We start from the raw sequence: 11,724 nt of genomic DNA, 5'->3' as shown, positions 1-11,724 counted from the left end.
ATGCTTTTGTCTTTTTCTTTCTTTCTTTCTTTCTTTCTTTCTTTCTTTCTTTCTTTCTTTCTTTCTTTCTTTCTTTCTTTCTTTCTACCTTCCTTCCTCTCTCTCTCTCTCTCTCTCTCTCTCTCTCTCTCTCTCTCTCTCTCTCTCTCTCTCTCTCTCTCCCTTTCTCTCCTTCCTTTCTTCCTAGTTTGGCGGAGAAAGTGGAGAGGAAGGAAAGGTAGAAAGAGAAGTGAGAAGGCTAAGGACAAGCAGGTGAGGGTTCTGGCGGAGAACATGCGGTGCCTCCCTTTGCTGCCCACCCTGCTTTATTCTGCAGCACTTTTCGGCCTGGTGGCTGGCTGGGGAAGGGACTTAGGGGTGGGGGTGGGGGTGTCTCTGTTCCTGGGCAGCCGGGGTCTGGAGGGAGGGAGAAAAGGAAGGCGCAGAGCCCGGGGGAGGACGCGGCTTTGTCTCCATTGTTCCTGGAGGTGAATGCGCCGGGCCGTGGGGGATGGGCGGGCGCAGTTTTCCGCCCCTTGGTCTCCGGGTAACAGCTGTGGCTTCGCCGGATCCACCTCCGGGGGCGGGGGTAGGGGAGGCCCGCGCTGCTCTGGGGCTCGGCTCAGCCCAGCTCAGCGCCCCGCCGCGCCGCGCAGCGCCACTCGGCTGGGCTGAGCTCTGCTCAGTCCCGCGCAGCGCAGCCTAGCGAAGCAGAGGATTCGAGCGCAGTGCAACGGTGTGCAGTCCAACGGTGTGAGTGCCTGCCTGCCTCCCTCCCTCCCTCTCTCTCTCTCCCAGCAGCTGGGGCCGGAGTGGTGAGTTCATGCGTCTTGGGGGTAGGCGAGGAATCCTAGCACCCCGGCAAGACTCCCCGACTCCCCTGAGGTGGAGAGCCGGTATCCCTAAGGATAGCTTGGGAAACAGACTTACTTGGGCCGCTTTGGGCTTTCTGTTGTGTCGATCTCCTACCTGGACGGGGAGAACTCTTGATCTGGGGACTGGCGGTTGGGCAGAGGGCTATTTCATTGGGGGGATTTTGGACCGAACTTCTTTGGTGGAAGAAAACTTCAGGGTGGTTTTGATTGGGAGAGGCGGGAGGCGGGATCGACTCCCCCTGAACTGGAGCTGAGTGCCCCCTCCCTCCGCCCCCGAGCAGCCCCTCCTCTCCTCCACCTCCATCCTTAGCAGCCAACAGCCTTTCCCTCCCCGCCAGGACCAGATAGGGTCTTTACCTCTTGGACTCTAGGGAAGAGATTCCTGTACTGAGGAACACTGGAGGTATACCACACCTCGAAGAGTGAAATATGTGGGAGAGAAGGTTCGGGGCTCCTGCACCCTGCCTAGGTCTGAGGAGCACTGGGAGACTGGATCGTAACTCTGCCTTTCTCACCCCACTAAATTCAAACACTCCCTGGATTGCGACCCCCCCCCCCCTTCAAAGCACACCTTAATTGTGACCCTCGTCCCTCCTTCAGAACACACCCTACATTATGACTCCTCCTTCAATATATATACAGTAGATTTGAATTTTGACACTTCTCGAATACGGGCATCCTTAATGTTACTACCCTCCTCAACCTCCCCTCCTCCTTCAGTACACATACCCCAGAGAGCGACACCCCTCAGTCAACAAACTGGATTGTGGCCCCTATAACACCAAAACACATATCCTGCGCTATGACCCTCCCCTTTCCCCTCATACATAATCTGAATTGAGACCTCCCTCTCCTCAACCCTCTTAAATGCTCAGATCAGAGTATAACTCGCTCACATTCTGCTGTTAATGAGTAACTGGCCAGCTCAGAGACAGGGGGAGGAAGCAGTTTCCCCGGCCATTCCAGTGAAAGCTGGTTTCTCCTGATTATGGCACCCAGGGAGCCAGCCAGGTGGTGGGCACCTCTTTGGGTACAAGCTGGGGGGGAGGGAAGGGACCGGAGGGGCAGGGCCTTAGAAGAAGGAGGGGGAGTTCCCTTGCTAAGAGCAAGGCTCTCTGCCCCACCTTTCACCTCTTGTCTCCTGCGAATGGAGAGGAGGGCTAAGCCTGGACTCTGGGGAGGGGGTGTTGTTATCTGGGGGCCATAGCTCTTGGGCATCTTCTTAACTGGTGGGTGAAGAAATCGTACTCCCCCTGGTGGATGAGATGGGGAGATGGTCTGGAAGAAGTGGGGGGCCCTAGAGTGGCAAAATCTGGTGCCAATTTTGACATTGTTGGAGGAGGGATTTTCTAGCTAGCATATTGGGAGGAGGAATAGTATGTGTTCAGCTCTGAGTGTTAGGGTGCAAGGGGGAGGTAGGGTGCAGAGGCCAATTAGGAGGCAGTATGAGCTTTGAAGAAAGTTTGGGGAGACTGAAGGACTTGCGCTGCTCCCACGTCTAATTTGTGTACAGATATCCTTAACAGACTCTAGTTCATGGTCACTAATTAGTAAAGCTTTTTCTGAAGCTGCCCAGATTCTCCACTTGACCTTCATCCTTCTTCTTTCTGTCCCTTCCCTTGACTCCCTTCACTTGACCCCTGTGTTGTCCTTCCCTCTTTCTCCTCTGTTACTATCCTTGGCACTTACTAAGCACTTACTAAATTGTCTTTTCATTCTCATTCATTCTTCCCTGACCCTCTCCATTTTATTTTCCTTGTCCTTCAGTCTTTCCTTCTCTGTCTCCAGCACCCTGTCTCCATGACTCTTCTTGCCTGTCGCTGGTTTTTGTCCGTAATGGGGAGAGGTATATAGGGTAAGCGAGCCGTGAGTCCTGCCTGGGAGGAAGCTGATGATAGAGAACAAAACAGAAGCAGTCCTGTCCTCTCCAGCCCCCTTTTCCTAGAGTCACTCCATCCATGCAGACAGCTCCTGGGAATCCCTTGGGAGGGGAAAAAAGAACTGATTGGCTCGCCAGGGTCAGTAGAGGAAAGGAGGGAGGAACATGGAGGATGAGAGCAGCTTTGGACCTGCCCTGCTCAGGAACCCGTTTTGCCTGCCCTCTGGCCCCATCTCCCCTCCAGTGCTCCTGAGTGGGAGAAGTAACAGTTCAGACCTTTCAGTTTCCACTGTGGCACAGGACATGAGTTCTTTGAGGAAGCTCCTGCTTGTTCTTGAACTGGGCAGCTATGGAAGTTGGCAGCCCTCATAACATTTCTGGATGCAGGGTGATTATCTTCTGTTGTGTGTTATGTTATTATGGTTTATATGGGCATCTGCTTCCACTCCCTCCAACAAACACGCTCCCTATCGGCTCCAGATGCCTGTGATATCTGTTTGATCAGCCTTCTTGAGTTCTTATCTGCTTCCTGCTTGGGGAGGTGGGGGGAGAGAGTGGAATGGAAGACCACAGAGTAGGAGAAGAAGGTGCTAGAGAGAGGAGAAGAGCAGTTGAATTGGAGGGGGATGGAAATCTCACCCTAGGGGATTCTATGACTTTAGGTTCATCTAATACCCTTCCCCAGGTTCCGGCCCCATTAACTAGTCCGAGAACCAACTGAAAGTCTTTGGGGAAAGCCCCATCCATGCCTTTTGTTAGGGAGAGGTACACTTGAACTTGAGGTCCTTCTGAGCTTGTCTGTTACTGGGTCTGTGCTGTAGGCATGTCCCTGCAGTTTGTGGGGGTGTGGGGTGTGGGGGCGGGGCTCTGCCAAGATCTCTCTCCTAAGGCTGCTGTCCTCCGAGATTGCAGTACAGGCTGTTGGAATCTGATGCTTTGGCTTAAAAGAAAGTCAGAAGCAAGCACTACATCCAGACATAGACTTCTTCCTTTCAAATTAGGAACTTTAGATCTCTAGATTCTCTCTGGTCCGTGGTGTCTTGTAGTAGTTTCTGGAGTCTGTGGGATCCTGGGAGAGAAGACATCCCCTCTTTGCTTTTTCTCCAGTGGCATGGGAAGCAGGAAATTCCCTTATTCTCCCACAGTGGGATGTATGGGGTAGAGGGAAGGTTTCAGGCAGCCTCTACTCACCTTTTTCCAGCCCTCCTACTCTCCATCCTCCCTTCTCAGTTCTCACCCCCACATCCTCTCTTCCATGCCACTCATTCTCCCCCCCTCCACCTTCATCCTTCCCCCCACCCGCCTGAGGCGGATAAACAAAGGCAGTGTTGTTCCCGCTCCCACAGAGCTGCCCTGTTCTCTCCACACTAAAAATGGAAACCCCCGAGCTATTTTGGGAGCAGTGCCCAGGCCGGGCCGTGGCCTACTGCCTCCCCATTCCCACCCAGCTTGGTCCCCACCCCCTCTTTCCCAGCTCCTTCCTTCTGGGGCCTAGGCACAGGGTCCAGCTCCGAGTCCCTCCCCTCTGGCCTCTTCTGTGTACTGACCATTCCCTGCAGTGCTGTTCTCTGACTTGATTGGGTCAGGGGGCAGGGAGGATTGGTTAGTGGGGAGCAGAGTTGAGTGCCAAGGTCGTCACTGCCTCCTGATTGTTCCTAATACTGGCAGCCGGTCTAGGGGTCTTAGGAGCTGTGCCCTCTTGCCTTTCCTCATATGAGAGACAGAGATGTCTGAGTACACACAGAAGAGCTTTTCTAAATAGGCTTCCACAGGACACTAAAGAAACTTCTCTGGCTTGGCTTACTTGTCCCTTTCTGACTGGGATAGACTGACTCCCTAGGCCACCAACAGCATACAGAAAGAGACTCCTCAACCCCCAGTCACTTAGGAGATCAACCTGTTGGGGCCAGACAGAACAGAAGGAAGCTGAAGACTGAAAAGATTCAGGTGCTCCACCCCCTACTCAGGTCCCTAATTATCTCCCTCATCCCCCACTCCTTCCCTTCTCAGCTCCCCAAACCCTGTAACATCCCCAACCCCTCAGAGCTCAGTTTCCTAATACCTTAGTCACAACTTTATTGAGACTCTCTCTATGGCAGAGTTTCTTACTCCCACAGGATCTTTAAATTTGTTTTAAAAATATTTTAATAACTATTTCAATATAATTGGTTTCTTCCATGTCTTATTTTATGCGTTTAAAAACATTATTCTGAGAAAGGTTCTACCAGTTTGCCGAAAGGGTCTATGTCATAAATATTCTATAGGCAACGGTGTGCAGAGCGCCCTGGAGTAGACACAAAGATGTGTCCTCCATGAGTGATTAGTCCAGTTGAGGAGACAACTAGTGATCAGTACCAGACAGGAAATAACCTCTTATCCTACTACTCAACATTTCTTTTCACGCATGACCTCCGGTACTTCTGACTCATCCCTGATCACCAATTCTATTTCCACTACCCTGGTTTCACTTTCCTCTAGACCCATCCCCTGGGCTGCCGCTTTAATATTTGACTGTTTATTATGGTAGTATGCCTTGATGTCTTGAATCTGTTAATCCTCATCGCTGGGTAACCCCTACTGTCTGTTTTCTCTGCTACTTTTAGTCTGAAGGGCAGCGGTCAAATTAAGCTAATTTCACCTACTACAAATTGATGGCACATAACCCCAGCTGAGACCTTGCTTCTCTTTGATAGACAATTCAACAAAAATTTTAAGTGCCTTCTAGGGGCACTGTGCTAGGTGCCAATGATACAGAGAAAAAAACAAAACAAAAGGAATTTATATCCTACTGGGAGAAACAATGTGTTTACAGATAAGTTACCATAAAACGTATACAAAATAAAGACTAATTTTTTCTTTTTTTGGAGAGGAAACACTAACAGTTGAAAGGATCAAGACCTCTTGTAGGAGGTGCTGAACCTTTGAAGGGAGTTAGGGATTCTAAGAGGTGAGGGTGAGGAAAAGGATCATGACAAACATGAGAAACAGCCTGTTCATAGGCAAGGAAGGGCAAGATGGAATGTTCTGAAGGAGGGACATAAAATAGACCAGTTTGGGTAGAGCGTAGTGTGAATTTGGAGGAGTAGAGTGTAATTAGCCTAGAAAACATAGGCTGGAGTCAACTTACAAAGGGGTTTAAATGCCCGGCAGGTAGGGTTTCTACTTTATCCAAAAGGCAGGGGGGAGCCACCAAAGCTTCTTGAGCCAGAGGAGTGATATAGTCAGACCTGTGTTTTAGGAATATCAGTTTGACAGCTATGTGGAGGATGGATTGGAGAGGGGAGAGACTGGATGTAGCAAGCCCAGTTGGGAGACTGTAGGAATATTCTTCATGTAAGAGAGATGTGGATGTGGCATGAATGGAGTTGAAGGGGATAGATGCAACTGGTGTTGTGGAGAAAGAATCAAGACAGACTTGTTAACTGATTGGATCTGGGTAGGGGCAGGGCTGGAGGGGGAACGAGAGGGAAGAGTCAAGAGTGGCTACATCTCCTTCCTCTTTGCTTCTGCACAGGCTCTCCCCCTTGCCTAGAATGTGCTTTGTCATCACCTCCCTCCATCTCTTAGTTTCCTTCAAGCAAGGATCAGCTCAGGTGGCACTTTCTTCAAGAGACCTTTCCTGCTTGCCCTCAGTCGTTAAGGCCTCTCTTTAATAACTGAATATATATATATATATATATATATATATATATATACACACACATTTGTATACACATATACACATATATATGCATATATCTCCCTCATAACCTAATATATGTATACATATATGTATACACAGATATGCCATATTATAGAATATATGTATGCATATATATAATATATATTATATATGTGTCCTATATTTTACTCATAAATGAATTAGTATCTCCCTAGTAGAATGTAAGCTCCTTGAGGTTAAGGACTATCTATCTCACTTTTGTATCTGTAGACCTTGTGCCTAGCACATGATAGGCACTTGCTTGATTGAACTGCGACTTCTAGGTTGTGATCCTGGATGACTAAAATACTGGCAGTACCCTTGAGAGAAATGAGGAAATTTTAGAGGAAAGGAGGATTTAGGGGGAAAGATAATTAGTTTCATTTTGGATATATTGAGTTTGAGATGATATCTAGCAGATGGTTGGAGATTAGAGAATGGAGTTCAGAATCCAGATGCAGCCTTGATATGTAGATTTAGACAATGGCATAGAGATATTAGTTGAACCCGTGGGAGCTGATGAGATCACCAAGAGGAGGGAGAATATATAGAAGAAAGAGAAGAGGACTCAGGTAAAGGGCCCTGGGATATATACCAGGGCCGGATGTGGGTGATGATCCCACAAAGGAGACTAAGAAGCATGAGTCAGACAAGTAAGAGGAAAACCCTTACAGAGAAGTCATAAAATCCTGGGGAGGAATTAGTGTCCAGAAAGAGGGATACTCAATAGTTCAGTAGTGTAAAAGGCTGTGGAGAGGTGAAGAACAAAAAAGGTTATTTAGGAATAAAGAAATCATTGGTAACTTTGAAGAGATCAGTTTTAAAAAAAATGTTAACTAATCCCTTTTATTTTTGTATTTATATGATGGCTGCATTTCTGATTATATCTCTATAAAATATCTCTTGTAACAAAGAAGAAAAAAAAATTCAACAAAACTAAGCAACACATGAGCGTAGTCTGACAGTACATGCAATGTTCCACACCCATAATCCCCCACGTCTTCAAAGAAGGAAGGTTATTATATATATATATATATGTATATATATATATATTTAATCACTTCTCTAGAGTCAAGCTTGGTTATAATAATTACAAAGTATACAGTTTAATTTTTTTGTTCCTTCCAAGTACATTATCATAGTCATTGTGTATATAATTTTTCTCGTTCTCCTTCCTCCTCTCTGCATCAGTTCATATAGGAGAGAGCAGTTTTGGTTGAATGGTAAGGTCAGAAGCCAGATTAAAAAGGGTTGAGGAGTGAGGTGAGACAGTGGAGACAATAAATTTAGAAAGATTTTTTCTGTAAGAGTTTGGCCGTGAAAGGGCAAAGAGATCTAGAATGGTGAAGTTTTGGGGAGATTGAGCATGTTTATAGGCAGTAGGGGAGGAATTAGTGAGTAAGAATAGACTGAAAATTAGGGAGAGAGGGGAGATGATTGAAGAATCAAGTTGCCTGATGGGATGTGATCAAAGGCAGAAGGAGACAAGCTAAAGTCTAGTAAAGAGAAGAACAATTTCTTCTTTTTGAGGATGAGCAACAGAGGAATGAAGGATTATGCCTGTCCATTTCTATTAAGAACCTACTATGTGCCAGGCACCATACTAAGCACTGAGGATACAAAGAAAGGCAAAAAACAGCCTCTGCTTTCAAGGAACTCACAATCTCATGGGGGAGAGGGGGACAATATGACAATAGCTCTGAACAAATGATATATCTATATCTATGCATATATCTTGTTTGTACAGATATTCTCTCTCTCTCTCTCTCTCTCTCTCTCTCTCTCTCTCTCTCTCTCTCTCTCTCTCTCTCTCTCTCTCTCTCTCTCTGAAAGCCAAAAGGTAAAGAAGAGGAAGGATAGAATTCTAGATATGGGGAACAGCCAGAGAAAATGTCTGGAGGAGGGAGATGGAGTATCTAGTTAAGGGAACAGGCCAATATCATTAGATTGCAGAGTATGGGGGTGGTGGTGGTTGGAGGAAGTAGGATGTAAGAAGATTGGAAAAATAGGAAGGGACCAGATTATGATGGGCTTTAAAAGCCAAATAGGATTTTGTATTTGATTCTGAATGTAATAAGGTATCCCTGGAGTTTACGTTAATATATTGAGTGATGAAATGTACAACTGAAGACCGGAAGGAGCTCAGTTTTTCCAATCAAGTATAATGCACGGTCCTGAGAGGTTTGGAATAGAGATGTTAGACTGCCTGACCTAAAACTCCCCAGTAAGACTGAAACCAAATTAAAATGTAATTGGGAAATGTTTAACAAAACAAACAAAAATATAATATAACATGGATAATGTAAATTTGTGATTTTCTTAATTTGACACCACTGTTTTAGAACACACCTTGTGGGAAGTATGATAGTCAGTCATGGAAAGGTGAAAGGTTTGTCATGCAGCAGTGAGGGTTCTGTTGAGATTATATAACATAAATTTGCAATGAACTGAGTCAGCCCAATAATATGACTGACTTCATCATTCAGCAGCACATAAGTAGGAGTAGAGAAAATAGATTGGGAGTAAGAGTTGGTATCTGAAAAGGGATGAGGGGACACTGCTAGAATGAGAAGGCAAGGGACTCAAGGCTAGAGGTCATTGCTCAAAGTTAAATTTGTAAACTACAGGGCTAAGATTTTGGAGGGAGACAAGTGAAGCCAGAGCAGAGGAAATAAACTGGGAGAGCATCGAGCATGGAAAAGCTGGAGGTTCTGATGGGGACAGATGGGAGAGATGGACAGATTGGAGGTTGTGCTCAGATAATTTCAGGGCTATGCATAGTGGAAGTGGACAACTACTTGTCCCCTGTGTGTGTCTAGGTAGAATGACGGTGCAGACCAGTGGACAAAGAGAATTGAAGAACTGGGAAGCAAGAGTAATCGAAGGGACAGCAGTATGTAAACTGAAGTTGCCAACTATAAAAGAAGGGGTCAGGGTGGAAAGAAGACTGTGAGCCAGGTGTACTTCTTGAGAAAGGAGGGAGAATGATCTGGAAACCATTGCAGAACATCTACTAGGATCTGGATAGGGTGATAAATCTGGATATGGTGATCCTCAAAGGAGATGTGGCCGAGGGATGGTGGCGGGGGCAGTCTGGAAGTGTCAGTGAGGACTGAGAACTCTGCTTACTGTTCTTGGCTGTCTTGTGGGGCAGGAGTGAAACAACATATACTACTGGACACATTAGTCAGAGTTGCACTGTCTTTTGGGAGGAGCAAGGTTTCCAGATTGCAAGAGGATGGAAGGAGTGTGAGAGGAAGGGTTTTAATAAGAAAAGAAGGGGAGGGTGGAGCAGGAAAGGGAAGGATAGGAATAACATGATTGCATACAAAGGAGTAGAAAATGGTAGTGCAGAAAGTGGTAGTAGAGAAAGCATGCTTTTGTCTAGGCAGTCTATGACTAAATCATGGGGATGCTGAGTGGAACCATAGGGCAAGAGATGGTCATATTCTTCCCAGTGGCAATAGTACTGTAGGGGAAAAGTGGGAATTGGAGGGATAGGGCTTGATCTTGGTGGTCAAAGCCTGATTAGGAAGGGGCCTGAGACTGGGTCTTAGCTACTTATAGAATAGTGAGTCATGGTTGAGTATTCTAACCCTCCAATCATCAATTGGGGGTAGTTCTGCCCCATGACCAGCTCTAATATTTAACCTACTTTCTCCTCTTGGGTGGTGTGTGCGTGTGTGCGTGTGCGTGTGTGCGTGTGCGTGTGCGTGTGCGTGTGCGTGTGTGTGTGTGTGTGTGTGTGTATGTGTGTAGGTAGGTTAGGGGAAGGGAGAGGATGGGTAGATTGGAAAAAGTTGATTCTTCTACTCTTTGTGCCCTATCTCATTTCCTCAATGATGGTTCCACACCATTTCTTCTCTAGTCATCTTCCTCACCACCCCCCCCCCCCCATAGCAGGTGGTATATCTGTTTACTTAAGTGTGAAGACTGAAGATTCCTTCTTCCATTTCTCAACATTTTCCCACATCATCATCCATTCCTATTACTCTTTCTCCTGTTAGGGTTCTACCCTAATTCCTTTATATCTGACCTCTTAGGATCTTGCTGTAATAGCCCTCCCTTCTCTTTTATCTGTATTCAGTTTCTTCCTTTCTGCTGGTTCCTTACTATTTACCTACAGACATGCCCAGATCTTCCCAATTCTAAAAAAAAGTCTTTCTTTGTTACTTCTGCTATTCAGCTACTATGTGCCTTATCTCTGTTTCCACATTTTCTATCAAACTTAAAAAAACTTTGTGCCTAATGTTTACCTTCTCTTCCTCAGCCCCTTGCAATCTGGCTCCCATTTCTACCACACCATTGAAATTGCCTCTCTAAAGTCACCAATGCCTTCCAATTTCCAAATCAAATAAACAGTTTTTTCTTAGCCTTTGTCATTGTTAACCACACCTTCCTACTGGATACTTGTCTCTCTTGGCTTTAAAGACATCTAAGTCTCCAGCATGATGCTCCTATTTCTCTAATCTTTCCTTCTATCTTCTTCACTAGGTTCTTAGCCTCATCTTAATTCTCGTCTAGATTTTGTTCTTGACCATCTTTTTTTCAATATTTTTTACCTTGGTCATGTCATTCACTTCTACAGTTTCAGCTATCACCTCTATGCACAGGAATTATAGGAATACATACAAAGTACTCTTTACAGAACTAAAGGAAGACTTAAATAATTGGAGAGGAATTAATTGTTCATGGTTGGGCACTGCTTATGTAATAAAAATGACAACATTACCTAAATTAATTTACTGACTCAGTGCCATACCAATCAGACTACCCAAGGATTACTTTATTGAAGTAAACAAAATTATAACAAAAGGAGGAACAAAAGGTCAAGAATTTTAAGGGAAATAATGAAAAAAGTGGGAAGGAAGGAGGCCTAGCAGTTCCAGACCTCAGAGTAAATTACAGAGCAGTAAATCAGCAAAATGATTTTGTGGTGGTTAAAAAATAGAGTTGATCAGTGGAACAGATTAGGTACACAGGATCAGAAACAACTGAACAGAGCAGTATAGTGTTTGGTAATCCCAAGGATACGAACTGCTAGGTAAGAATTCACTATCTGACAAAAAGTGCTGAAAAAATTGGAAGGCATTCTGGGAGAAATTATGCTTCTATATGATACCATATTCCACAATAAGCTTTAAGTGGCTTACATGACCTATGTATGAGTCACATACTGAATTAGATGAGAATGAAGGAGACGCTTTTTACAACTGTGAGTAAGGAAGAATTGATCAAACAAGGGAGATTGAGGATGAAAGGAGATACACTGTACAGTTTTTTACATAATA

The 11,724-nt window shown here is 45.5% G+C and overlaps 1 protein-coding gene across 2 annotated transcripts in view; it reads left to right on the top strand.

The window, feature by feature from the left end:
- The first annotated feature begins 660 nt into the window (after positions 1–660).
- The window catches only part of PLXNB1 (plexin B1), a 72,039-nt gene continuing 60,975 nt past the window's right edge, over positions 661–11,724 (top strand). The window contains exon 1 of one of the 2 annotated variants that reach the window (XM_036737872.1): positions 661–730. The gene's annotated coding sequence lies outside the window, so the exon portion shown is untranslated. Of the gene's footprint in view, positions 795–11,724 lie in introns of both variants that reach the window. The other variant, XM_036737871.1, reaches the window with a different exon arrangement.

This window comes from Trichosurus vulpecula, chromosome 9 (genome assembly GCF_011100635.1).
Source record: "Trichosurus vulpecula isolate mTriVul1 chromosome 9, mTriVul1.pri, whole genome shotgun sequence".
Classification (NCBI taxonomy): Eukaryota; Metazoa; Chordata; class Mammalia; order Diprotodontia; family Phalangeridae; genus Trichosurus; species Trichosurus vulpecula.
This window is presented reverse-complemented; position numbering and strand designations above follow the sequence as displayed.